General features: G+C 43.2%; 1 protein-coding gene across 1 annotated transcript in view; it reads right to left on the reverse strand.

The window, feature by feature from the left end:
• CCR8 (C-C motif chemokine receptor 8) overlaps nucleotides 1–16179 on the reverse strand; it is a 98264-nt gene extending 82085 nt beyond the window's left edge. Inside the window, exons 1-2 of the mRNA XM_074345216.1 lie at nucleotides 15994–16179; nucleotides 13736–13842 (exon numbers count right to left, since the gene is read on the reverse strand). The gene's annotated coding sequence lies outside the window, so the exon portion shown is untranslated. The remainder of the gene's footprint in view (nucleotides 1–13735; nucleotides 13843–15993) is intronic.
• Nucleotides 16180–27833: the final 11654 nt, after the last annotated feature.

Consider the following 27833-nt stretch of genomic DNA (forward strand, 5'->3'; position numbering starts at 1 on the left):
AAAAACTCTTAAAAAAAAAAAAGTTTTCTTCTCTGCTTATTGACTTCAATTCCTCTCTCTCCATTTTTTTTTGAAATGAACTCCAATCAAATTTTTGCCCCCATGGTTTCACCAAAATAGCCCTGGCCGAGGTCATTTACAACATTGCTAATCTCCATGGTCAAGGCTCAGCCTTACCTTCACCTACAAACAGCATTTGGCACAACTGAGGAGCTCTCTGCTCCTGGACACACTCTTCTGCCTTGCTTCCAGAACTCTTCATTCTTTTGGTTTTTCTCTTCTCTCACTGGATGCACTTTCTCCATTTCCATTTCTGGCTCTTTGTCACCACAATCTCCTAATGTTTTAGCATTCCAGGGCTCTGTCCTCAATCTTTCCATAGTCTATCTCTATTCACTCCCTAGATGCTCATCCAGCCTCATGGATGTAAATATTATCCATCTACTGATGACTCTGTTATTTATGGTCTCAGCCTGGATGTTTCTCCCAAACTGCAGGTTTGTATGTCCAGTTGTTCCCCTAATATCCCCCTCTGTTGGTACATTAATAAATATCTCAAAATATGGTGAATAAAACTGACCTCCTGACTTGCACTCAAAACCAGCTCCTTCTCAATATTCCCCATCTTGGCTTAAGGCATCTCGAGCCTTCTAGTCGCCCCACCCCCAAGCTTGGAGCATCCTAGACTCGTCTCTTCCTGTCACTCCTCCCATTTAATCCATCAGTAAATCTTTCTCATTGTACCATCAAACTATGCCAAGAATCCAACACTGTATCCTGACCCTTAGCCATAACGGCTGAGAGCCACAAAGGATTTGGTGTGAACTCAGTCAGCCTCCCTCCTCCCTGTGGGTAACTGGGCTGCCTCCTATAGGCAGGGGTCTGCCTGAATCCCAGCCCCCAGTCTGTGACTTGCTTCCTGCTCCAAGGTCCTCGGAGGCTTTGGTGTACTTGCATCAAGATCTGCCTCCTCCTACCTTCTCCATCTCTGTTCTTCGGGCTTCAGAGCTGGTGCAGGAAATGCATGTGACCCAACCTGGGCCAATGATTCAGAAAAGGGTCCTGTCTTCCCACAGGAGTTTACTCAGCTGACAGCACTACATCTAGAGAGGCCTGTGGCCATATGTGCCACAATTTAGGAAGAGGTGGCCTGGGAATGAAGGCGATTTAGAAGAAAGCAGGGCCAAGGAATGGAGAGACAAATTCCTGATGGAGTGTTGGAATTCCTGGATCCAGCTGCACCTGAAGCCAGGCTTCAGTTATGTGAGCAATTAATTCTTTCCCATCCCTACAGTTTGAATTTAGTTTCTATCCCTTGCAACCAAGGGTTCTAACTAATTCACTCTCTCCCCGTCTCTCGCTCTAAAAATTTGTCTAGGCATTTTCAATGACTGATAGAACCAGGTTGTTTGCCCTGGGCCATCAGCACAACACATGTTGCAGCTGGAAAAATTCATAATATCAAGAGGTCCAGGTTATACAGATTCAGCACCCATTTCCAAAATCTGCATGCTGTTATTTCTTAAATAGGTTATTCATTTATTCAGCAAATATTTTTTAAAAACCTACTGTGTGCCACATACTCCTCTAGGTGCTGAGGATACATCACTGAAAAAAAGCAAGCAAAACTCCTTGCATTCATACAACTTATACTCTAATAATAATATAATCAGAAATTGATTTACTATATTACAAGCAGAGCTGATCTTCATCAGGCATGTGCTAGCAAGTCAGAGCAGTTGAAATATGCCCCCTAGCTTCCCTGGCCCTTCCCAGAAACACCATCTCCCGCACCATCTTCCTATGATCCAGTGACCACAGGGTTAATGCCCTGCCCAGGAGGTGTCTCTAGGATCTATGTCCAATTCCACTCCCTATACTTATGGTATGGGTTGTTCAATATTTTGGCTATCACTCCTGCTAAGAAGATGCTCAGTGCTATGAAAAAGAAAAATGGAGCAAGACAATGGGGTAAGCGCTGCAATTTTTTAATAGGATGGTCGGAGTGAGTTGCGTTGAGAATGTGGCATTTGAGTAGAGACCTGAAAGAAGGAAGGGAAAGAGCCATGCAGTTATATGGGAGGGAAGTCAGAGGAAGAGCCAAGAGGGGCGGAGTAGGAGATGAGATCACAGAGGTGATGGGGTTCCAGGTCCCACTGGACTCGTAGGTCATTGAAAGGACTTGGAAATTTACTCTTCTGAATGCAGTAGGCGTCCTCAGAGGGTGCTCAGCAAAGCCAGGACATGATGGTATAGATACGGATATGGATATAGATATGGATAACTTCAATGTGATGGAATTTATATACCACACAGCTCACTCACTTAAAGTGTGTACCTCATCGCTGTAGACTATATTCACAGAGTTGTGCCAACATCGCCAGAGTCAATTTTAGAACCTCTTCATCACCTCAGAAAGAAACTCCTTCCCCTTTTGATAGCACTTCCCAACCTTCTCACCAACCTCCATGCCAGGCCTAAGTGACCACTAACCCACTTTCTGTCTCTGTATATTTGGCTGTTCTGGAGAGTTCATATAAATGGGATCATATAATCTGTGTTCTTTTGCAACTGGCTTCTTTCACGCAGCCATGTTTTCAAGGTTTACCCACGTTGTAGCACACAGCATCAGTGCTTCATTCCTTCTTAGGACCAAATAATTTTCCATTCTGTGGATATACTACATTTTATCTGTTCATCAGTGAATGGGCTTTTGGGTTGTTTCCACTTTCTGACTATCATGAATAATGCTGCTATGAACATTCATACACAAATTTTTATTTGAACATGTATTTTCATTTCTCTTGTGTATATGCCTAGGAATGCAATTGCTGGGTCAGATGGTAACTTTATGTCTAATTTTTTAATGCAACTGCCAGACTGTTTTCCAAAAGTGGCTGCACTGTTTTACACACCCACGAGCAATGTTTGAGGGTTATTCCTCCTCATTCTCGCTAACACATATTATCTTATTTTTATTCTGTTCATCACAGAACAGATGGGTGTGAAGTGTTATCATGCTGTGGTTTCGATTTGCATTTCCCTGATGACTAATGATGTTGATTATCTTTTCATGTGCTTAGTGGCCATTTGCACGTCTCCTCTGGAGAAATGTCTATTTAGATCCTTTGTCTATTTTTTAATTAGGTTATTAGTCTTTTTATTATTGAGTTGTAAGCATTCTTGCTATTTGTTTTTCTTTTTTTAATGGAGGTACTGGGCATTGAACCCAGCACCTTGTGTATGCTAAGCATGCACTCTACCACTGAGTTATACCTCTACCACCTAAGCATTCTTTATACATCCCAGATTTGCAAATATTTTCCCCCATTCTGTGGGTTCTTTTTGCTTTCCTGATAGTGTCTTTTGAAGCACAAAAGTTTCTTTTTTTTTATTAAGTCCTAGTGATCAACCTTTTTCCTTTGTTGCTTATGCTTTTGGTGTCATAGCAAAGAATCCATTGCCACATCCAAGGTCATGAAGATGTACACGTAGGTTTTCTTTTAAGAGTTTATAATTGTGGCTTTTATATTTAGGTCTTTGATCCATTTTGACTTAATTTTCATACATGATGTGAGATAGGAGACCCAGCTTCATCCTTTTACTTGTGGTTATCTGGTTGTCTCAACATCATTTGTTGAAAAGACTATTCCATCCCCATTGAATGGTCTTGGGACCCTTGTCAAAATTCAAGTAACTAGAGAAACATGGGTTTACTTATGAACTCACAATTCTATCCCATTGATCTCTATGTCTGTCCTTATGCCAGTACCACATTGTCTTGCCTTGTGCAGTAAGTTTTTGGAATTGGAAAGTGTGAGTCTTCCAACTTTTTCTTCTTTTTCAAGATTGTTTTGGCTATTTAAGGTTTCTTGAGCTTCCATATGAATTTTAGGATCAGCTTGTCAATTTCTATAAAGAAGCCAGCTGGGATTCTGATAGGGACTGTATTAAATCTATAGATCAATTTGGGGAGTACTGCTATCTTAACAATACTCTGTCTTCTGACCTATGAACATGGGATCCTTTCCCATTTTTGTAGGTCTTCTTTAATTTCTTTCAACAATGTTTTGTAGTTTTCAGAATATGTTTTAGATTTCCTTTGTTAAATCTATTCACTAAGCATTTACTTGTCTTGAATCTATCATGAATAAAACTGTTTAATTTCATTTTTGGATTATTAATTGCAAGTGTATAGAAATACAATTGATTTTTATATATTGATCTCATATCCTGCAACCTTGCTGAACTCATTAATTAGTTCTAATAGTTTTTTTTCAGAATTTCTTAGGATTTTCTATATATAAGATCATGACATCCACTAGCAGGGTGTATGTATCTTTTTTAATTAAATCTTATTTTGTGGTTGATTTTATTTCTTTGATAACTATGTAAGTTTAAAAAGCTAAAGCTCCACACATTCTTAGAAACAATGAACAGCACATATATGTAAATTTTAAAAACATGTGCAGTATATTGTGTCTATGTATTTACATACAATATACTGTATATGTGCATTCTGATTGTAACAATTCTACCTAATAAAACTGAAAAATGGAAAGACAAGATCATGACATCCACAAATAGGGACAGTTTTATTTCTTCCTTTCCAATCTTAATGCCTTTTATTTCACTTTCTTGCCTGATTTATCTTTTAACAAGTGCCTCTGGCTGCCTTGTCGAGAATACACCAAATCAGGGTCAAGAGTGGATGGAGTTAAGAGTCCAGGTGAGAAAGGGCTGTGCCTTGGACCAGGTGGTAGCAGAAGGAAGGTCACAAAGCAGCTCAGGGTGTTTCTCTTTTGTTCTTCTCTTCTTTATCTCTTTTTTGTCCTACTGACCATCTTGGTGATTTTTTTTTTTTTTTTTGTCTCAACCAACAGCAAAGGCAGTACCAACTTTCTTAAAATCCTCTTGTGTTTGAAAAAAAAAAATCTGCATGAAGGAAGCAGATACCAGACAGGAGACTAGAGAGACCCAAATCCTACGTGTCCCATTTCTGCAAGAACAGACTATACAAGACCGACTGGACTGAAGGTCTATTTTTATGAGAAGAGAAAAGAGAAGTATTCATCAGTAGGTCTCAGAAATGCTGCAACCCTCAGCAAGCAGCTAAAGATAACCCAGGCCAGGAACTCTGTGCCAAGACTTGGGGGGCCCTCAGTGCTCTGGGTACACAAGCTCATTCAGGCTTCTCCAGTGATTGACCATCCCAAGATGCCACCAAGTTCATCTTGGGGAAGTTCGCTTAACCAGCCTTCCCCAGGAGCTTACTTCTCCCTGAAAGTAGCAACACAGGAAACCTCCCCAAAAGTCCCCCTCACCCAAATCCTCCAAGCCAGACATGATCTCTCCCTCTTGGGAAGCAGGACCCTGGAGTTTTCATCTGGGCTGGACCTAACGTAAGACCAGGGAGGTACTTAGGGCACTTGCACAACTCTGAGACTAAGGGCCTCCTTAAATTGTGCACCATAGGGCCCTTGCGCACCTTTCCCTAGTGCCAGCTATGGTTCTAATCCCAGGTCTGCCACTGACAAACTATGTGGACAGAGACAAATCCCTTGTCCTCTCCGGGCCTCAGTTTACTCATCTGAGAAATCAAAGTGCTGGACTTAGATCAGTGTTTCTGTACAATGCCCACAAACCCAAACAGATCCTTAACGTTCAGATCCACAAAACCCTTTCCAAATGTCCTCATTTCTTAAAATCTATAAGCCAGTAAAAAAAGAAAAACTGCCCTATAAGAGTTTAACATGTGACTACAGAATGGAGCAGATGTGTTCAGGGTCCCTCCATATGACCCAATCTTCTTAGAGAAACTGCTTCATCTTATCTCCAGCCTGCAGGGCCCTCCCCGGGAACTGTTGTAATTCTGCTCCCCACTCTGACCGAAGGCGATTGGCCCAGACCTCAGACCCAAGGTAAACCAATCTAGATTGAGACAGGCAGATTAGTCCTCTCAAAGCTTGGGCATTGTAGAGATTCTGCAGCCAAGAACGGTGTGCAGTCCAGTGGAGGAGCTAGACAAACTGAGCCTAGGGGCCACTGGGCCCACATGCAAGCAGAGCAAGCTACTGAAAAGGAAGAGGAGGAAGCAGAGAGAAGCAGCGACGAGTAAGTCCTGTGGCTCATGAGAAATGAGAAACAGCTTGGCTCTTGAGAGATGCAGAGTGCTCTCATGTTTTACTTCCCTGTTCTGGCACCAACATGAGGCATGAACTATCCTTGCATTCTTTTTTTTTTTAATTTATAATCATTTTACAATGTTCTGTCAAATTCCAGTGTAGAGCACAATTTTTCAGTTATACATGAACATATATATATATTCATTGTCACATTTTTTTCTCTGTGAGTTACCATAAGATCTTGTGTATATTTCCCTGTGCTATACAGTATAATCTTGTTTATCTATTCTACAATTTTGAAATCCCGTCTATCCCTTCCCACTCTCCGCCCCCTTGGCAACTACAAGTTTGTATTCTATGTCTATGAGTCTGTTTCTGTTTTGTGTTTATGCTTTGTTTGTTTGTTTGTTTGTTTGTTTTAGATTCCACATATGAGCGATCTCATATGGTATTTTTCTTTCTCTTTCTGGCTTACTTCACTTAGAATGACATTCTCCAGGAGCATCCATGTTGCTGCAAATGGCGTTATGTTGTCGGTTTTTATGGCTGAGTAGTATTCCATTGTATAAATATACCACCTCTTCTTTATCCAGTCACCTGTTGAAGGACATTTAGGCTGTTTCCAATTTTTGGCTATTGTAAATAGTGCTGCTATGAACATTGGGGTGCAGGTGTCATCCTGAAGTAGGGTTCCTTCTGGATATATGCCCAGGAGTGGGATTCCTGGGTCATACAGTAAGTCTATTCTTAGTCTTTTGAGGAATCTCCATATTGTTTTCCATAGTGGCTGCACCAAACTGCATTCCCACCAGCAGTGTAGGAGGGTTCCCCCTTCTCCACAGCCTCTCCAGCATTTGTCATTTGTGGACTTTTGAATGATGGCCATTCTGACTGGTGTGAGGTGATACCTCATTGCAGTTTTCATTTGCATTTCTCTGATAATTAGTAATATTGAGCATTTTTTCACGTGCCTATTGATCATTTGCATGTCTTCCTTGGAGAATTGCTTGTTTAGGTCTTCTGCCCATTTTTGGATTGGGTTGTTTATTTTTTTTTTTCTTATTGAGACGTATGAGCTGCTTATATATTCTGGAGATTAAGCCTTTGTCGGTTTCATTTGCAAAAATTTTCTCCCATTCCGTAGGTGGTCTTCTTGTTTTACCTCTGGTTTCCTTTGCTGTGCAGAAGCTTGTAAGTTTCATTAGGTCCCATTTGTTTATTCTTGCTTTTAGTTCTTCTAGGAGAAAATTTTTGAAATGTATGTCAGATAATGTTTTGCCTGTTTTCCTCTAGGAGGTTTATTGTATCTTGTCTTATGTTTAAGTCTTTGATCTATTTTGAGTTTATTTTTGCGTAGGTGTAAGGGAGTGTTCTAGCTTCATTGTTTTACATGCTGCTGTCCAGTTTTCCCAACACCATTTGCTGAAGAGACTGTCTTTATTCCATTGTATATTCTTGCCTCCTTTGTCAAAGATTAGTTCACCAAAAGTTTGTGGGTTCATTTCTGGGATCTCAATTCTGTTCCATTGGTCTATATGTCTGTTTTTGTACTAATACCGTGCTGTCTTGATGACTGTAGCTCTATAGTATTGTCTGAAGTCTGGGAGAGTTGTTCCTCCAGCCTCTTTCTTTCTCTTCAGTAAGGCTTTGGCAACTCTAGGTCTTTGATGGTTCCATATAAATTTTATTATGATTTGTTCTAGTTCTGTGAAATATGTCCTGGGTAATTTGATAGGGATTGCATTAAATCTGTAGATTGCCTTGGGCAGTGTGACCATTTTAACAATATTGATTCTTCTAATCCAAGAGCATGGGATATGTTTCCATTTTTTAAGTCTTCTTTAATTTCCTTCATCAATGGTTTATAGTCTTTTGTGTATAATTCTTTCACCTCCTTGGTTAGATTTATTCCTAGGTATTTTATTACTTTGGGTGCTATTTTAAAGGGGATTGTTTCTTTACTTTCTTTTTCTGTTGATTCATTGTTAGTGTAAAGAAATGCAGCTGATTTTTGAATGTTAATCTTGTAACCTGCTACCTTGCTGAATTCTTCTATCAGCTCTAGTAGTTTTTGTGTGGACCTTTTAGGGCCTTCTATATATAGTAACTGTCGTCAGTATATAGTGACACTTTTACCTCTTCTTTTCCAATTTGGATCCCTTTTATTTCTCTCTCTTGCCTGATTGCTGTGGCTAGGACTTCCAACAGTATGTTGAATAGGAGTGGTGATAGTGGGAATCCTTGTCTTGTCCCAGATTTTAGTGGGAAGCTTTTGAGTTTTTCACCATTGAGTACTATGCTGGGTGTAGGTTTGTCATATATAGCTTTTATTATGTTGAGATACGTTCCCTCTGTACCCACTTTGGTGAGAGTTTTTATCATAAATGGGTGTTGAATTTTATCAAATGCTTTTTCTGCATCTATTGAGATGATCATGTGGTTTTTGTCCTTTCTCTTGCTGATGTGATATATTACATTGATTGATTTGCGTATGTTGAACCTCCCTTGTGTCCCTGGGGTGAACCCCACTTGGTCATGATGTATAATCTTTTTTATGTTTTGTTGGATTCTATTTGCTCATATTTTGGTGACGATTTTGGCATCTATGTTCATCAGTGATATTGGCCTATAATTATCTTTTTTGGTAGTGTCTTTGCCTGATTTTGGTATCAGGGTGATGGTGACTTCCTAGAATGAGTTTGGGAGTATCCCTCCTTTTCAATCTTCTGGAAGAGTTTGAGAAGGACTGGTATGTTTGGTAGAATTCCCTGGTGAAGCCGTCTGGTCCTGGACTTTTATTTGTAGGGAGGTTTTTTATTGCTATTTCGATTTCATTTCTAGTGATCGGTTTCTTCAAGTGGTCAGTTTCTTCTTGGTTCAGTCCTGTTGGACAGTATGTTCCCAGAAACTTGTCCATCTCCTCAGGTTATCCAGTTTGGTTCCATATAGTTTTTCATAGTATTCTCATATGATATACTGTATTTCTATTTTATTTGTTGTAATTTCTCCATTTTCCTTTCTTATTTTGCTAATTTGTGTTCTCTCTTTTTTCTTCGTTGTGAGTTTGGCCAGAGGTTTGTCAATTTTATTTACTTTTTCAAAAAACCAGCTTTTCGTTTGATTTTTTTAATCTCTATTTTATTTATTTCCTCCCTAATCTTTATAATTTCCTTCCTTCTGCTGCCTTTTGGGGTTTTTTGTTCTTCTTCTTCTAGTTCTTCCAGCTGGTGGGTTAAATTGTTTACTTGAGATTGTTCTTCTTTTTTGAGGAAGGCCTGTATCACTATAAACATCCCTCTTAGCACTGCCTTTTCTGTGTCCCATAAATTTTGTGTGGTTGTGCTTTCAGTTTCATTTGTCTCAAGGTATTATTTAATTTCAGCTTTGATTTCCTCATTGACCCATTGGTTTTTTTAATAGCATATTGTTTGATCTCCATGGTTTCCTTTTTTTCTCCTTTGTTTCTCTGTTGTTGATTTCCAGTTTCATGGCACTGTGGTCAGTAAAGATGCTTGAGATAACTTCTATCTTCTTAAAATTGTTGAGGTTTCTTTTGTGCCCAAGTACATGATCAATCCTAGAAAATGTTCCATGTGCACTTGAAAAGAATGTATAACCTATTTTTAGGGGGTGTAATGCTCTGAAAATATCCACCAAATCTAATTCTTCTATTGTATTATTTAATTTCTCTATTGCCTTATTTATTTTCTGTCCGGAAGATCTGTCTAGTGATGTTAATGCAGTGTTAAAATCTCCAACTATGATTGTATTCCCACCAATATCCCCCTTTATCTCTGTTAGTAATTGTTTTATGTACTTAGGTGCTCCTATATTGGGTGCATATATATTAATGAGTGTAATATCCTCATCTTGTATCACTCCTTTAATCATTATAAAATGTCCTTCTTTATCTTTCTTCATGACCTTTGTTTTAAAGTCTATTTTGTCTGAAATCAGTACTACAACACCTGCTCTTTTGGCTTTTCCATTTGGAATATCCTTTTCCATCCTTTCACTCTCAATCTATATGTGTCCTTCTCCCTAAAGTGGGTCTCTTGTATGCAGCATATTGAAGGTTCTTGCTTTATTATCCAGTCTGCCACTCTATGTCTTTTGACTGGAGCATTTAGTCCATTAACGTTTACAGTAATTAATGATAGATGTGTGTTTATTGCCATTTTCAACTTTTCTTTGCAGTCGAATTGGTATTTCCTCTTTGTTCCTTTCTTCTTTCTTTTGTGGTTTGGTAATTTTCCTTTGTATTATCTTGGATTTTACTTAGTTTTTGTGACTTCCTTGTAAGTTTTTGGCTTGTGGTTACCCTTTTTTGTAAGTCTGTTAGCCCATTGCTATATCTCGAACCCATCCTACCAAAAACAATTTAAAAAAGAAAGAAAAAAATACTCTATATTTTCTTGCTTCCCTCTCCCACTCTTAATGATTTCAATGTCTTCTTTTACAATTTCATGTTTATTTTATTTGTAATTCATGAATTATCACCTTTCCAGTTGTGAGTTTCTCATTTCTGTAGCATCCTGCTTCTTTTCTATTTAGAGTAGACCTTTCAATATTTCTTTTAGCATGGGTTTAGTGTTGCTAAACTCTTTTAGTTTTTGCTTGTCTGTGAAATTCTTTATCTCTCCTTCTATCCTAAAGGATAACCTTGCTGGATAAAGTATCCTAGGCTGCATCTTCTTTTCATTCAGGACTTTGAATATATCTTGCCACTCCCTTCTGGCCTGTAGTGTTTGTGTAGAGAAATCAGCTGAGAGCCTTATGGGGGTTCCCTTGTAACTAACTCTTTGCTTTTCTCTTGCTGCCTTTAGGATCATTTCTTTATCCTTGACTCTGGCCATCTTGATGCTGATATGTCTTGCTGTGGGTCTGTTTGGGTTCTCCCTGTTTGGGACCCTTTGAACTTCCTGTATTTGGATATCTGATTCCTTCTTTAAGTCTGGGAAGTTTTCAGTCATGATTTCTTCAAAAACCTTTTCAATCCCCTTTGATCTTTCTTCCCCTTCTGGGACCCCTATTAGGCGAAGATTGACACGCTTTATATTATCCCACAGGTCCCTTATGTTGCTTTCATTTGTTTTTATTTGTTTATCTTGCAGTTGTTTTGATTGGGTGCTTTCTGTTGTCCTGTCTTCAAGGTCACTAATTCGTTCCTCTGCATTATCTAGTCTGCTTTGCACAGCCTTTAGCTTCATTCTCATCTCAGCCAATGAGTTTACCAATTCTACTTGGCTCTTCTTTATAGCTTCGATTTCATTTTTGACATATTTTATATCTCTAAACACTATCTCTTTTAGTTCCTTCAATACTTTGATCACTCCTTTTTTGAAATCTTGATCTAGTAGGCTATCGATGTCTATTTCATTGGTCATTCTTTCAGGGTATTTCTCTTGTTCTTTTAATTGGGAATGGTTTCTCTACTTCATCTTGCTCATATCTCTCTGGCACTGTAGCTTATGGAGTATCAGTTATCTATTGTGGTCCTTAAAGGAGTTTGTTTATTTATTTATCTAATGCCTATGTAGGAATAAAACAGATTTTTGGTGTCTTTGTCTTTTGAAGAGGACAATATTCTGTCAGAGTTCCACAGGTGCTCTGGTTGGCTGAGTGGGTCCATGGATGTGAGTCTTGGTGTATCTGTGGGAGAGGGTGAGCTACGAGCGTCCTACTACTCCGGCATCTTGGCCTCATCTCTATCCTTGCATTCTTGAGTTGTATCCTTACACAAACCACAGCCAAAGGAACTGTGACTTTAGTAGAGGAAAGGACAGATTCAACAAATGTAATTGACTCCCATGCTTGGGAGAAGATTGAGGGAGATTCTGCCTCATACTGTAAAGAAAAACTTCCAGAAGGGTTTTTCTCCCCCCCAAATAATGTTTAAAAAGAGAACTTAAAATGCATATTCCTTCCTTCCCTCCTTCGGAATAAGTTAGTTTTCTCTTCCTTTCCCTTCCCCTCTCCTCTCCTCTCCTCCCTGTCTCTTCCCTCTGCTTCTTTTAGGGGTGGTTGCAGCCACAAAGGTAGCAGCAGAGGGCTTGGGAGCCAAGGAGGTGACCAGCATGGTAGACATTACTTACCAACAGTGAGACTGAGTACATAAATAACCATACAGAAGATAATGAAAGCTCTTCCTGTTGTCAGAGAGGGATTTACATATATGGAAAGGGGAAAGGCTAAAAATAACCATCAATGGAACTGGAGGTACCAGGGCAAATGCATGGGCCTTTAAAATCTATTGAGATAGATACAGAAATAGTTGTTATGTAGAGTACACACACACAGCACACATGTATGTGTACATGCAGACATGTCCTAAGTCTGCATACAGAGAAGGCCTACAATTGATGACACCACAGAATCAACAAGCAACTGAATATCCAGACTTTAGTTTCCAAACATCGTTCTTCACTCCAGGACTCCTTGGAGAAATAGTCGATTCCAAGGCTGAGGCAGGGAAATTACAAGATGAGCCTGGAACATTTTCTTATGCCAGAAAGTAAAGAATCATTCCAAAAATTATGGGGACATAGCTAAAAGTCACAGGAGCCAATTCTGATGAGGTTCTCCTGCTAGCCAAATCTGAAATGATTTGATATAATGATAATAATGGATTAAATCTATTGAATAAAATAGGAATCCATGAGCCTAAACTGATATAAGTAAATGAAGGAAAAGGGACATCTCTTCTTTATAGTAGAATTGTAATCAAGCAGGACTTTATCCTGGGACAGACCTGCCCCCACCATGCCCTCCACCTGCCTCTTGCCTGTAGAAACACTTTAGTCTCCTAGACTTCCCCAAGTTCCAAAAAAGTGCATTTAATCCAAGAAGTGAGAACATGTAGAAAGAAAGGAAAACAGTCAGGCAAGACAAAAAATAATACTAGTTTAGCCATTAAACAAAGTCAAAGACCTTTAGTTCCCCATCAAGGACTACAGATAATATTCTGAGCCATATCCTTGAGCTCTTTTACAGATACTGAAAACTCCATCAGGTGGAAGAAGTTAACTGTATGCTGACCACAAGCATGGAGACCCCAGACCAGTTAGAACCAAAAACTTTTACGTTGACTCCCAATTATCTCACCACCAACCAATCAGAAGAACGTCGCTGAGCTGATCACACATGCCACAACTCTCCTCCCTCCGCCTGTCTTTAAAAACCTTTCCCTGAAAGCCTTTGGGGAGTTCAGGTCTTTTGAGCACTAGCTGCCCTGGACTCCTTGCTTGGCTCCTGCAATTAATGCTGCACTTTCCTTCACCACAACCCCGGGTCAGTAGGTTGGCTTTACTGCATGTGGGCAAACAGACCCAAGTTTAGTTCAGTAGCAGAATGCCAACTAATTAGTGTAGCAGGAGTGGTGGTAACAGAAAATGGCCATTTGGTAACCACCGTTAATGGTGGTTAATTCAGGCAGGAATCATCAATGGCTATTAAATCAAATGAATGGAGGTTTAATGAAACACAGGATATTGGCATAGTTTGAGAGTACATTTCACACAAAATACTTACCAATTACAAACAGGACAATAAGGACTTAACTGTGGGGAAAGCTGGCAGACGCCAGACCAAGTGATGGAGACGAACCTTACCAGCAGTAGAACAGGTCGACATCATGAGCCTCCTGACGCGATGCAGCGAGGAGAGCGTAGCACCGCTTCTGTGTATTCCTCCCAAGGACGCATGTCTGAGTCCCGCCCTGAGGAAGCATCAGTGGAACCAGGCTGAGCTCTAGCCCACAGAACCAAAGACCTGTACTCCTTAAAACTATGGAGGTTGTGAAGATGGGGAGAGACTAGGAATCTGTTCCTGACTGAAGGAGACAAAAGAGATGTGATGATCAAGTGCAAAGTGTGATCCTGGACCAAACAGGAAAGGGACGTTGTGGAGATAATTGGTGAAATCTGAATAATGTCAGTGTTATACCAGTGCTGATTTCTGATTCTCTGATTTGGAGGGTTGTATGCAGGTTATGTAGAAGGGTGGCCTTGGTTTGGGAAGATACACAATGGAGATTTGGGGACTTTAGGGCATCATGTTGCAAATTATGTTTATATATTTTGTATTTTAAATAACATTTAAGTAAATTTTATGTATTTTGCCTGTTTATTGATTATCATTAGTATTCCCAGAAAGAGATTCTGCAATTTTATCTCTCAGTCCTACTATTGATTTTTTTTTTCAATTTAACTAATGTTTATAATTTCTTAGAACTCTTTTTTGCAATTTTTCAATAACCATCTGCTCTTGTTTTACTAACAAAATATGCTCTCAATCCTTCCTTCTGATCTGGACGTTGCCAGCTGAGAATTCCACAGGTACCTCAACATCAGCCTGCTCAAAATCAGCTCTCCATCTTTGCCTACAAGCCTGTGGACCCCGCAGTCTTGCAGGCCAGCAGTAGCTGTTCTCTCTGAGTGGTATGGGGAGCCACTGAAGTGTTCTGAGCAGAGAAGGAACATCATAAAATTTGCCTTTCAATGAATATATGTATATTCATGTGTGACTGAAGCATTGTGCTGTACACCAGAAACTGACACAACATTGTAAACTGACTATACCTCAATAAAAAAATCTTTTTTTTCCTTTCCAAAGAATCACCCTAGCTCCATTGAGAATAGACCGTAGGAAGGTCACAGAAGAAACAGCCCAGTTAGAAGCAGAGTGAAAAACTACCCTGGTTTCCCCCAGAGCTGGGGGGTTCTGAGATGGGACTTTTAGTGTGAAAACTGAAAACTGGGAAAGCACAAGGCAAACTGGGAGGAGCTGGTTATCCCAGTTAGGAGGTTATTCCAGAAGGTCCAGGTGTGAAATAATTGTAGCCTGTGGGCCAGGTGGAGGTGATTACCAGATGTCACATTCTGGATATCTACAGATATATAGTATACAATGTATGAGATGTGTCATGTGAGGAAAAAGGATTCTCATGTCCTCGGAGCACTGGGGGACCTGACTTATCATTTACTGGGGGAGGGGGAGGACTGGGGGAGGAGCTACTTGGTGGGGGATGGAACTCAGAAGCTCAGCTTTGAACTTGCTAAGCATGAGGTACCTATTTGACATCTGAAGGGAGATATTAGATTGGCATTTAAATACACGAGTCTTGAGATCAGAGGGGAGAAGTTAGGGATGTAGATACTGTATACAGATGGCCTCTAAAGAGACAAAAGAAGTTCATGATGAGTGTCGATTAAAAAGAGAAAAGGTTCATGGTCTGAGTCCCGGAGACAAGATTTGTTTTGGTAGAATGATGAGAGTAAAATCTTGATTAAGAGAGAATAGGAGATGAAGAACCGGAGGCAGCAAGTGTAGGCAGGATTTCCAAGAAGTTTCTCCGCAAAGGGAGGAAGGAAGAAAGGCAGTAGCCAGAGGTGGAAGCAGAGGATTATTTACTGTCTTTTAAGATGTGAAAAATAACAGCATGTTTGCAGGTAGATGGGAGTGATCCAGTGGGAGGCAGGACTTGGGGGAAGATGATGCTGGAGAGAGTGGGGAAGCTACGTCCTTAAGGAGGAGAGAAGGGATGGGTGGGACAGGGCGTGGTGGAAGGAGCTGGGCTTAGTAGGGACAATTGCTCCATATATAACAGGGAGGAAGACAGAGTACACAGCACCAGATCGAGTAATTGGATAGATCAGGTGATGGGAACTTTGGAGAATTCTCTTCTGACTCTTTTAATTCTCAGGGAAGTCGAGGTAATCAGCTGGGGGTGAAGTTGGGGAAGGCCACACGGGAGGCCCAAAAAGAGAGGCAGAGATAGAAAATCATCATCTAAAGGAAGAAGGGAGTGAGTGAATAGGGAAAAGAAGGATGACTACCGAACAGCCCTCACTGGGGTTTCAGGACTCACGTAGATTTAGAGACCAGTCGGTGCTTTCTCACTTTCAGTTCCCCGAATTATATATATATTTTTTCCTGTTTGTTCATCTTGATCCTTCTCAGTTTTGCTGTTGATTCTGCAGAAATGTCTGGTGCCTAGTGGTTGTCCACTCATAAGTAATTGAGGGTCTGGATTAATTCGGTGACTGAAGACATGCTCCTCGGACGGAAAGCACCCTCCACGTGCCGAGTAGACTACATGGAAAAGGTCCACAACCAGACACTTCTTGTGGCCAAGTTTCAGAACCAGGAACGAAGAGGCTTTGGTGTGAAAACACAACTGGTAGCAGTAGTCAAAGCTGTCACCTGCAAAAGAAGGAACACTGGAAGGTCATCAGCAGCCCCAGGGACTAGAAGACAAAAACCAAGGCTTCAAAGTTCTAGAGTTCCAGACCCAGGCTCATTACCAACGCAGCACGAGGGTAGAATAAACACACCATCCATTTATTCAGGATGTATTCCAACAGAAGAAGGGAATAAACAGAGAAAGAAAAAGGCAAGAGCTGGTGAATCCATCTTAGAAGAACAATAAAGGGAAATTCTAGGCCAGAGGTTTACTCCCCTTTCTCTTCCCACATGGCTTGAAGTATTGGAAAGAAAGGCATGCTTACTTCCTTATGAATTTTTCACACCAAACCTCTTCCTTTTTCATTTCATCAAAAATATTTAGATTTAACTATTTATAACCAGTTTCATTGTTCACCATGGCTCTATAAATAAACACCTCTTTATTCCCAAAGTTGGCTTCATTTTCATTTATTTTTCATTTGGCTGAATTATATGGCATAATTTCTCAGGTTACACATTTTCTTCAACCTAACTCTAAAACAATGCTCAGCTGATTTCTTTTTTCTTTTTTTTTTTTTTTTTAAGGGGGCAGGTAAGTCGGTTTACTTATTTATTTACTTTTAATGGAGGTACTTGGGCTTGAACCCAGGACCTCATGCATGTGAAGCATGGGCTCTACCACTTGAGCTATACTCTCCCCCTGATTTCTATTATTAAATTAAAAGAGGGTTTATTTCCCTGGCTGTTCAGTAGAATTCATACAAATGCACACTCCAGGAACTAAACGTGGTCAGTAGTATCGAATTCCATGAGCTATGCCCAGCCGGAGCACTCATCTTAACGGCAACCATAAATGTCCTAACACTGAGTACTGAACACTGAAGCCGAAACCCCAATTGTAGCCCAACTCTAATCCTAGACTAAACAAAAGAAAGCACTCAGGCTCACCCTAATCCCAATACCCAACCCCAGCCTAAATCTTACCCTAAACCTTCATCCACATGCTGTACTTTTAAAACATGAGATTTTGGCCCCTGTGCAAAGTGGTTTATCAAAATAGTAAGTACAGGAGGAATCTCCTTCCACGTTCCCCGTTGCCGGCCCCTGCTCCAGCCCTCTGGCCTCCCGCTATCCCCTCACTTCCTTCAGGTCTTTACTCAGACGCCACCATCCACACAGCACCGAGGGCCACCTGTCCCCACCAGAGACCACCCTCACTTCTGCAAATTCAGGGGTCTCCCCCAAACCTCCCTGAGGTTTGATAATTTCCTAGAAGGACTCACAGAACTCCCTGAAAGCAGACTGAGCCACGGCTATGGTTTATCAGGGAAGGGATACAGGTGGAACTCAGCCACGGGAAGGGCACAGGGCAGAGTCCAGGAGGGGCCTAAACAGAAGCTCCCTGCCGTCTCCCTGCGGAGCCGCAGCTGCTGCGTGACCTCCTCCCAGTCACAAAATGTTACAATACACACACGGTGCTGCCAACCAGGGAAGGTCACTCGAGCCTTTGGTGTCCGGAATATTTAGTAGGTTCTGGTCACATGCTGCCCATGTAGCTGACCTGCCGTCCCCAGCCCTTTCCGGAGGAGCTGGAGGTCAGAAGCCCCCATCTTAAGTCACACTGCTTAGGCTGTCCAGTGGCCAAACTCCCCAGGCAAACAAAGACATGCCCTACAGGGGCCTAGAGACACCAACCAGGAGCCAAGAGAAAAGCCAGACCCCGCTCTGGGTAAGGCGAATTCTTCAGCGTGACTTTCCCTATAGTTTAAACATGCAACTTCCGCTCCAAGAATCCACGTCACCACTTAACACCATCAGGCGCAAAGTTCATTTTACCTGTTTGTGCGTCGTCTCTCCTCTCCATTAGGAATGTACGTTACGGAGGATGGGGGGGGGGGTTGTCTGCTTTATTCACTGCTATATCACCTGCTCCCAGTACCATCTGATACTGGAACACTGACCACATATGGCAAGTTAGCACGCGAAGAGTGACTAGCCCAAACTGAGATAACGCATTAAGTGTAAACTACACACTGAATTTTAAAGGCATCGTGTTAGAAAAAAAAAAAAGGAATGTAAAGTATTTCATAAATACTGTATTATATTGGTTACAAGTTGAAACATTAAAAGAGGGTTTATATCCCTGGCTGTTCAGTAGAATTCATACAAATGCACACTCCAGGAACTAAACGTGGGTTTACACTGGGTTACAAAAAATACATTATTGAAATGTATTTCTCCTGTTTCCATTTTGTAAAAATTACATATGTGGCTCAAATCTGAGGCTTGCAATAAATGTATATACATATATGTTTCTATTTCATCACTGATTTAGAAGAGATGTCCGCAAACATCTTCTGTAAAGGATCAAATAGTAAATATTTTAGGCTTTGTGGGCTGTATGGTGTCTGTTCAACTCTGCCACGGTAGCATGAAAACAGCCATAGAGAATATTTTTTAAAATAGGTGCTCCAACAAAGGTTTATTTATAAAAACAGGCAGCTGCATCATTTGGCCTGTGGGCCACAGGACCCCAGATCCAGATCATTGTTTAGTCAGTAGAAAATATTCAATAGGTATTTGTTGGGCGAATGAATAGAAGGCTAATAGGACAGCACAGTGAGCTGGGGGGCACTGTTAGATAATGTCAGAGGTAATCAATGGCCAGAATACGTAGGGGTATTGCCCATGAATTTTATTGTAAGTACCTGGAGGAATGTAAGCAGGGTTGTGATAAAATCTGTCAGAGCTATTATCTCTGTGATAGATGACATCCAGTCCTGCCCCTTCACCCCTTTCAAACTCATCCACCCAACTACTGAGAATGTTGGTGGCTGAAAGCTCTCAGCTGAGTGTCCCTCCAATGGCTGCTCAGGGCCAAAGAAAACTGCCTTGCCGAAGGTTGCACCCACTTCCAGGAGCCAATCACAGTCAGTGACTCCCCAACCAAGGGACATAAAGGCCTGGCCCTCCCGCCCCACATGCAGACAACTCGGAAGAGCTGCTCCAGCCCCAGAGCTCCTCACAGGATTGGCAGCTGTGACCCCTGTTGTGGCTGCAAACTTTGTTGCAACTGCAACTTTTGTTGCAACTGCAACCTTTGTTGCAACTGCACTGCTATTCAGCTGTGGACTCCACTCCTCACAGGAGTCCCTCTCCTCTCCTCAACCCCAGGGCTTGATCCTGTGAGTACTCCCCAGAAAACTTCCTGCCGGCAAATCTGCAACTCAGCACCTGAGTCTTAGGGAATCTGACCTGAGAAAGCTGATACCAGAAGCAGACTCTGGAAACGGGATTTGGGAGCTGGTCATCTGAGCTAGCTGGCAGTGAGAACCCCGTTGCCTAGCCCCTGGCAAGCTGCGGCAGTGCAATTGTCAAAACTGTCACTGGTGGAGAACTGCGATGCTACATGGAGGAAGAGGATTCCCTAGTGGTTGCAATGGAGCAGGACTTTAGAGGGCATGTATAGTAATTAGAGGGACAGCAGAAATGCATTTGGCTGCTGCTGAGACACTGAAACATCAGAGAAAGGCAATGCCAAGAGTGAAGGCCAGAGGGCAGCATATAGTAATCTCATCTCCTGCACCCCAGAGGGCAGAAAAGGCTGCAGGGCCAGGGTAGACAGCGAGCCCAGTAAGCAGGCCTTTGCATCAACCCAGACAAGGGGTGCGGCTGGCCTGGCCCAGGATGCCAGAACCTGGGTGCACTCTGAAGATAAACCCAACATAATTTGCTTTGGTATTTGCATCAGTTTCTTCTTACTGCATAACAAATTTTCACCAATTTACTGGCTTAAAACAACACAGATTATTCTCTTACAGTTCTGAAGGTCAGAAATCCGAAAAGAGTCTTGGTGCTAAAATCAAGATGTTGTCAGGGCTGCTTCCTTCTGGAGGTGCTTGGGGGAGAGTCTGTTCCCTTGCCTTTTCCAGCTTCTGGAGGCTGCTTGACTGGGGTATTGGCTTGTGGCCCCTTCCTCCATCTTCAAAGTGCATGACCCCACTTTTTTCTTCCACTCTCTCATCTCCTTTTTCTGACTTTGGCCCTTCCTGTCTTCCCTGTGGTTATATGGGGGCCACTTTGATAATCCAGGATAATCTCCCCATTCCAGCATCCTTACTTTAATCACACCTGTCCCTTTTGCCTTGTCAGGTAACATGTTCACAGGTTCCAGGGACGTGGATGCGGATGTCTTTGGAGGACCATTATTCAGCCTACCATGAGGCGGGAGGTGCTAGAAAGAGAAAAGCCAAGAATGGCCTCAACGTTTGGGGGCTCAAGCATCTGGAGGGAGGGGCAGTTATGACCCAAGATGGGAAAGACACGGGCTCTGAGATTCAGCTGGGTCCCGCCGCTTCTCCTCCCAAAGGCTTCTCTGTGGTAAAAGATACACTTCAGAAAAAGGCAAACTCATGACTCTCAGCACAGCTGTTAAAGTGAACACCTGTTGAGGAATTTATTTTACTCATATGATCTGGGAAAACCGGGCAGACATTATAACCGATTCCAAGGAAAACTCAAAACAGCAAAAGGAATGTTGAGATGCATTGCACACAGGGACAAAACTGAACAGGACTAGAACCTGAAGACCCACAAAGCTGTGTTGCAGATGGTGCACAATTTTTCTATTGCAACACAGAATTTTTTCCTACACCTGGTTCTCCTGTCACAGTACTCAAGCATGTAAGTCCCAGGGAGGATGGGTTGAGTTTCTCGTAGCAGGAGAATAAGCCTGGATGTCTGCTAGCAAGATCCAACAAGAGAGGGGCAGAAAGCAAAACAAAAATGACACATTTCAGCACAGACCTGTTGCACTGGATACATTATGACACTTTTTAACTGGTTAGTCCTCCTTTGTAGAGAAGCTGTTCTAGACTAACGTTTGTGTCCTCCCCTAAATTTGTATGTTGAAGCCCTAACCCCCAATGTGATGGTCTTCGGACGTGGGGCCTTCGGGAGGTGATGAGGTTTAGCTGAGGTCATGGGGATGGGACCCCATTGATAGGATTAGTGTCCCTATAAGAGGAAGAGACCAGAGTGCTCCCTCTCCCCTGCCCAGTGAGGTCACAGTGAGAAGGCTGACATTTGCGACCTAGGAAGCCGCTTTCACCAAAGAACCAAATCAACAGACACCTTGATCTTGGGCTTCCAGCCTCCAGAACTGTGAGAAGCAAATTCCTGTTGTTTAAGCCCCCTGTCTAAGGTATTTCATGATGGCAGCCCAGCTGACTAATACAGAAGATGTTGATTTTTTTTTTCGGTCCAGTCACTGTGTAATCAGCCCCCTGATAACATTTACATTCCACTCAAATGCAATTACACCAGACAATGAAAACAAACATCACACATCCACTCTCTAAGCCATTAATGCTTTGGAACCAAGAAAGCATTCCTTCTGTGCAGCTGCTCTCCAGCACACATCAGCCCTTTGCTATTGTTGACTAAATGTTTATATGAAAAAGTAATCAATTTAGCAGTATCATCTACTACATGTTCTCTTTTTTCCCATCCCTTCTTCCAGTCCAATTAACAAGCATGGGAAGTGCGGGGGGAAAGGAGTGAACTTTTTGCTCTGCATTGATACTGGCAGAGCGGGAAGATAAACTCCAGGACCAGAGAGAAAATCTCAGGCAGTCACCTACACTCTCGTGGTCAAAAGAAGAATACGTTGGGGAGAAAAAACTTTCCTCTAACAACTTAGGTTCAGTGGTTGGGGGCCTGTGAATTAACTAACACCAGGCAGATTAACAGGAGAGAAGACAAGTTTATTCATCAGGGAGCCTTCAGATGAATGGGCTCCCAAGACATCCAAAGATGGAGGTTTATAAACCTACTTAAGAAAGAGGAAGAGAGGCGGGAGAAAGGGCTTCTGTGGAAGAATAAATGGGAAGTAGGACAGTTTCAGATAAAGTCTGTTTAAGCAATTACTCATCCTTATGATAATGGTAGTCTTCTTTCTGGCTGTAAACCTGCCAGAGAGAGGACTTATAGCAACCATATTTTCCAGGAGATCCTGCTTAAGTCTGCAAAAGAAGCTGAGATAAGGTTTTTTTCTGTGGCTGCTGTTGGTTCAGATGTTTTTGGCTTAAGATAATCTTTATGCCGTTGAGGTACATTTTGAATCCCTGCAAGTGCAAAACCATTCTTCATGTAACAGGATTTTTCAAAGGGCATTTTCTCTCTCAAAACTCCAGAGGTAAGAAAAGATGCACCCAAGTGCCCCACAATCTGGAGTGAAGCATAAGACTTACAGAAAGATGGCAACCAAATTGGTTCTTGACCTTTTGCCCATCACCCACCACCAGGCAAGGGACTGGGACCAGGAGTGCAACTGGAAAGAGGGTTACTGGAAGGAAAGGATTGTTCTTCCTCCTGCCTCAAGTCTGATAGGGGGGGCTTCAAGGGAGCCTGGTCTGAGTTCCCAGGAGCTGACTAGGGTGCAGGCATGAAGAGGTCTGCTAAGGTTTGTCAGGAGGCCACTTGAGAGGATGCCAGCAGGGCAGAAGGGGAGATGTCATAAACAGTCAACACAAGGTTATGTCACTCTTGTCAGGGAATGGTGCGCCCCTGGGTGGAGTCTCCAACGCACTGGCAGAGAAGCCCACAAGAGGAAGAGCCAGCCTCTGGGCATCTGACACCCCCCAACCCCACCACCAGAGGGTGCTACCCACACTTTTTTTCCCCTTGGTCTCTCCTCTCCTCACCCAAAATGAGTCCAGAGTAACATCATAAATAGGTGAAGGGCAAAGAGGACTGAGAACAGGGAGACAGAATTGTGGGGAAGACAGCCACACCTCCCTCCCCACTGAGTTTCCAAGCTGAGCCAGGGCAGCCTGCCAGGGCCCCACCAGCTCACCTCCCCTGCCTGCCCAATTTGCCCATCAAGGGTTCTGACCCTTCTAGAGCCTAGGCTCAGAAGTAGGGCAGGAGAAGAGGTAAAAGGTGGGAGCTGGGTTGCCTTTTATGACCCAGCCTCAGAAGTCATGACGTATCCTCCCACTATGGTCACCAGCCTGCCTGGATTCAAGGGGTGGCACAGAGACTCCTTCCTCTCAATTGGAGGAAGGTCAAACTCACACTGTAAGAAGTTCATATGGGATGGGAGATAGTGCACCAGTCATCTTTGGAAAATATGTACAATCTGTCCCATGAATAAGCAAACACATCACGGAGTGGTGGACCCAGTACATGAACTCGAGTTCTATTCAGTATGCTTTGTTCAAAGAAGGAGGAATATATGTCACACATTCTAGAAAGTTTTTCCTGCAACTTGGAGAAGATAAAGCTTTGGAGTTTAGAGGGCTGACTGACAGGTATGAAAATAATTCACTTGTATTATCTGCCTCTTTAAATAAAATGTGTGTGCCATGAGGAGAGATGATAGATAGATAGATAGATAGATAGATAGATAGACAGACAGACAGATAGATAAAATCTCCAGTGCTTAGCCCAGAGCCCAGTACATAGTAGCTGTGCAAAAAATTCTTGTAGAATAAATAAATGAAATGATGAAACACAGTACTTGGTCCTGTGAGATGGTGTTACTTGATGGGGTGCTGCCACCTTCTGGTCACTGGGGGTATGACCAGTCATTTCTAAAGCTGTTTTCCCACCTGTCTTTGGAAAGATTCTGCCGCCCACCCCCATCTCTTGCTAGATGTTCCTGATGACTGATTGATTTCTTTTCTTAATAGTGGCATTGACTTTATTGTGTTTGGGAGGCCTGGAAGGGTGATTTGGGTTTTAACAGCAATCCTGACTCCTGTGTTGATTCCATTTGACTCATGAGAACCATGAGGACCAGAGGAGTTATTTATCATGCTCACCTGGACCCTACCTCAGCCCTCCACAGCCTGGTATTGCTTCCTCCACCTCACTGTGTCTGTTCTGGCCAAAGTTCTCAAGGGCGCCCTTGTGGAACACTTTCCCACTCATCTCACTCTGTGCAGCACCAGACACTGTCAGTCTCTTCCCTCCTCAAAATATGCTCTTCCTTCAGCATCTTCCCCTATGAACTCCTCTTCTGACGTTTCCCCTGCTTCCCTGCCAGCTGCTTCTCTTCTGCCACTAGTCCACAGCCCACCTTCTCCAGGTCTGTCCTGTACCAGCTTCTCCTCACAGACCCTGGGAAATCGCCTCCCTCGCAGCCCTGATTTCTGTCTGCACACAAATGGGCAACCAGTTCTCTGTTGCCAGCCCAGTCTTCTCTCCCAGCTCCAGATCATCAGGCCCCCTGAAGACTGGCTCTGCCTGCCGACCCTGCACCTCATGTATATCTCGTCCAAAGTCAACCTGTCCTCTCCCTCCTCTGCCAACCACCCTCACTCCCATCGCCCAGCCCAGGGAATGGCATCCCTACCCACTCACCTCCCCAAGCCAGACAGCCAGGCACCACCCCAAGAGCACCCTCTCCTCACGGCAAGTCCAGTCCCTGGTTAAAACCCTTCGGGTTGGAGCCCAAATTCCTTGCCTGGAATCAACAGCTTGGCTCCGACTACCGCCCAAGACAAACCTCCACCCTCTGCTCATCCACCCTGCCCTCAAGTGACACTGCACATGTCACACCAGACACACCTGTGTGCCTCTACCCACTCTCTTCCCTCTGCCAGGAATACCCTTCTCTCAGCTGCCCATGTCCAAAGCATCCCATCCCCATTTTACAGACAGGGAAACTGAGGCTCAGAGAGCTGACCCAATTTGTCTAGGGTTGTAGAGCTGGGAAGTGGTGGCATTGGGGTTCCGAAGGAGGATGGCCTGAAACCAGCTCCTTTCACAGCTCCAACGCATCCAGGCTCTGCTGTGAGCCTCGGTTCCCCCAAGTGTAAAATGGGAAGAATGCAAGACTACGGGCTCTTCCTTCTCTGACTTTCCCTAATCAGGATTTCTTGATTTGGAGATGTTCGGAGGCCCTCTGGCGGTGACCTGGGGGTACTGAGCACGGCGGCCGAGCATCCCCCAGCCAGCCACTTGGTAGGGAATGCCTGGGCCAAGCTCCAGGCTGACTGGTTGACTATCGCAAGTGGACAGACAAGGTCTCCTGCCCTCCTCCCTTAGCTGCTCCAGTTTCCATTCTGTATTAGTTTTCTGTAGCCACGCAGTGAAATATCACAAACTTAGCAGCTTAAACAATACCCATTTGTTAGCCTATAGTTCTGTAGGTCAGAAGTCTGACATAGCAGGGTTGGCTTGTCTGCTCAGGGAATCATAAGGCTGAAACACAGAACACAGAGGATTTTTAGGCCAGTGAAACTATTCTGAAAGATTCCACAATGATGGGTACAAGTCATACATTTGTCCAAACCCACAGAATGTACAACGCCAAAAATGAACCCTAATGTAAACTATCAACTTTGGGTGACAATGATGCGTCAGTGTAGGTTTATCAGTTGCAACAAATCTACCATCTGTCGGGGAATCTTGATAGTGGAGGAGTCTGTGCATTGTGCGGGGATGGGAACTTTGCACTTTGTCCTCAATTTTGCTGCAAACCTAAAACTACTCCACAAAAATTAAGTCTATTTAAAAAAAAAAAAACCCACTGGATTTTGAAGACTCAATTCAAAATAAAGAATGTAAAAATACCTCATTAATTTTATCAATTCATGAACATATGGTAATATTTTGGAGATCTGAGTCAAATGAAATAAAATATATTATTAACTTTAATGTCATCCCCCCTTTTTTTTAATGTGGCTACTAGAAAATTTTAATTGACTTCTGTGGCTTGTGACTTCTGTGTTTTTCTGTTGGACAGCACTGGTCTAAATCTTCAAAGTAACCCGATGACATAGGTGATTATCATTTCACTGATGGGAGAACTTACAGTAGCAGATGCTGCCAGTGTCCCCAGATCCCTTCACAGGGGTCACCTGCAGCTTCAGGGGACAGTCCCTGTGCAGGCTCAGAGTCCTCAAACACATGCATCTTTCTGCCTGAGGGGCAGACCAGAAGTACAGGGAGCTGGTGCTTCTGGAACCAGCCCTCAACCAGAGAGGGTGAGGATTGGTGGATAAACACCCCAGCTCCCTCACTCCAGTGAGGCGTGTTCTACACTAGCTCTCCGAGGGTCCCCAGTGGGATCCAGCCCCAGCTGTCCACAGAAGTAACCTGCTTTCCTCCTGCACCCTCTTCACTTCTTTACTCCCCCACCATCTTCCTCCCCTCCCAGTGAAATCACCTGCACCCAGATGCTCCTTTCAGGTCTGCTCTTGGCAGATCCCAAACTAAGACACTAGACTACAGAGAGCTGGAAGACTCTCAGAGGTCGTATAAATAGGAAGAGACAGGCTGGCAATTTGATCCCAACAGCCTGACACCAGATCCCACATTCAAAAAACACGTCTTGCTGCCCCGTGCACCACAGCCATGACATTCCTTGGGGAGGAGGGTGAGACTCTCCCCTCAAATCTGCCCACTTTTGAGCTGACCCATGAGCAGAGCAGAAAGTCCTTCCCTAAGTTCAGATGATTTTGTCAAGAGGCTGAGTAGACCTGTCTCCCACAGACCTGGAACAGACCCAGCCTGGCCTGCCCAGAGCTGTCCCCTGGCACCAGTGCCTGCTTCCCAGCTGGAGGGAAGCCAGGACTGCCAGCCAGTGCCTTGAGGGCATTCATTTTTGGACCAAGAGGACACACTGGGATCTGAGACCCAGGGAAGCTGGGAGTGGCAGGGATCCAGGGAAAAACTTACCAAGTTTACTTATTTATTGAGCTTATATATGCTGGGCACTGTTTCAAATGTGCTGTGTGTGTGTGTGTGTGTGTGTATAATAAACATATATTCCTCACAGCAACCCATTGAGGTATGCACTATTGTTGTCCGCATTTTATAGGTGAGGAAACTGAGGAACAGAGAGGGTAAGTAACTTGCCAAGGTCACACAGCTAATAAGTGTCACAGGTAGGATTCACACTCAGGCAGTCTGGCTCTTAACCATCCCTGCATCCTGCGTCTCCTGAAGCTTCAGGTGAGTCTACTGCCAGCTACTCATTCTGAGTTCTGCCACCAAGCGCCAGTTCTTTGGGGAGACAGGGATGAACTTCTGACCAAACTCCAGCTTTAGCTGAGACCCACTTAGAGGGAAGAGTTGGCAGGGGAAGGTGCCCCCAAGACTGGGAAGCAGTAAGCTCTAGAAGGAGGGACCGTAATCACTGGAAAACAACACCCTTCCCTCTCTGCCCCCGTCTCCAGGGCCCCTCTGCCTTTCCACAGAAATCAATTAATCAGCACAGCCACTTGACCTCAGTGTAATTACTCATCCCCAGCCTCGTTCCCAAAATGATTTGAGAGGGCTTAAAAAAGATAAATGCACAGCATCTTCTACAAAGATACTCTGATAAATAACACCTGGTTACTGCCTCAGTGGCCTTGTCGCTCACTGACACCTTGATGATGTGACGCTGTCAGATCATTACACATAGGGTGACCAGCTCATCCTGGCTTTCTTAGAGCCTTCTCAGGTTTAAAACGGAAAGTCCCTTGTTCTGAGAAACTCCTCAGAGACAGACAACAGGGACAGCTGGTC

The sequence above is a fragment of the Camelus bactrianus genome, chromosome 17, assembly GCF_048773025.1.
Source record: "Camelus bactrianus isolate YW-2024 breed Bactrian camel chromosome 17, ASM4877302v1, whole genome shotgun sequence".
Taxonomy (NCBI): domain Eukaryota; kingdom Metazoa; phylum Chordata; class Mammalia; order Artiodactyla; family Camelidae; genus Camelus; species Camelus bactrianus.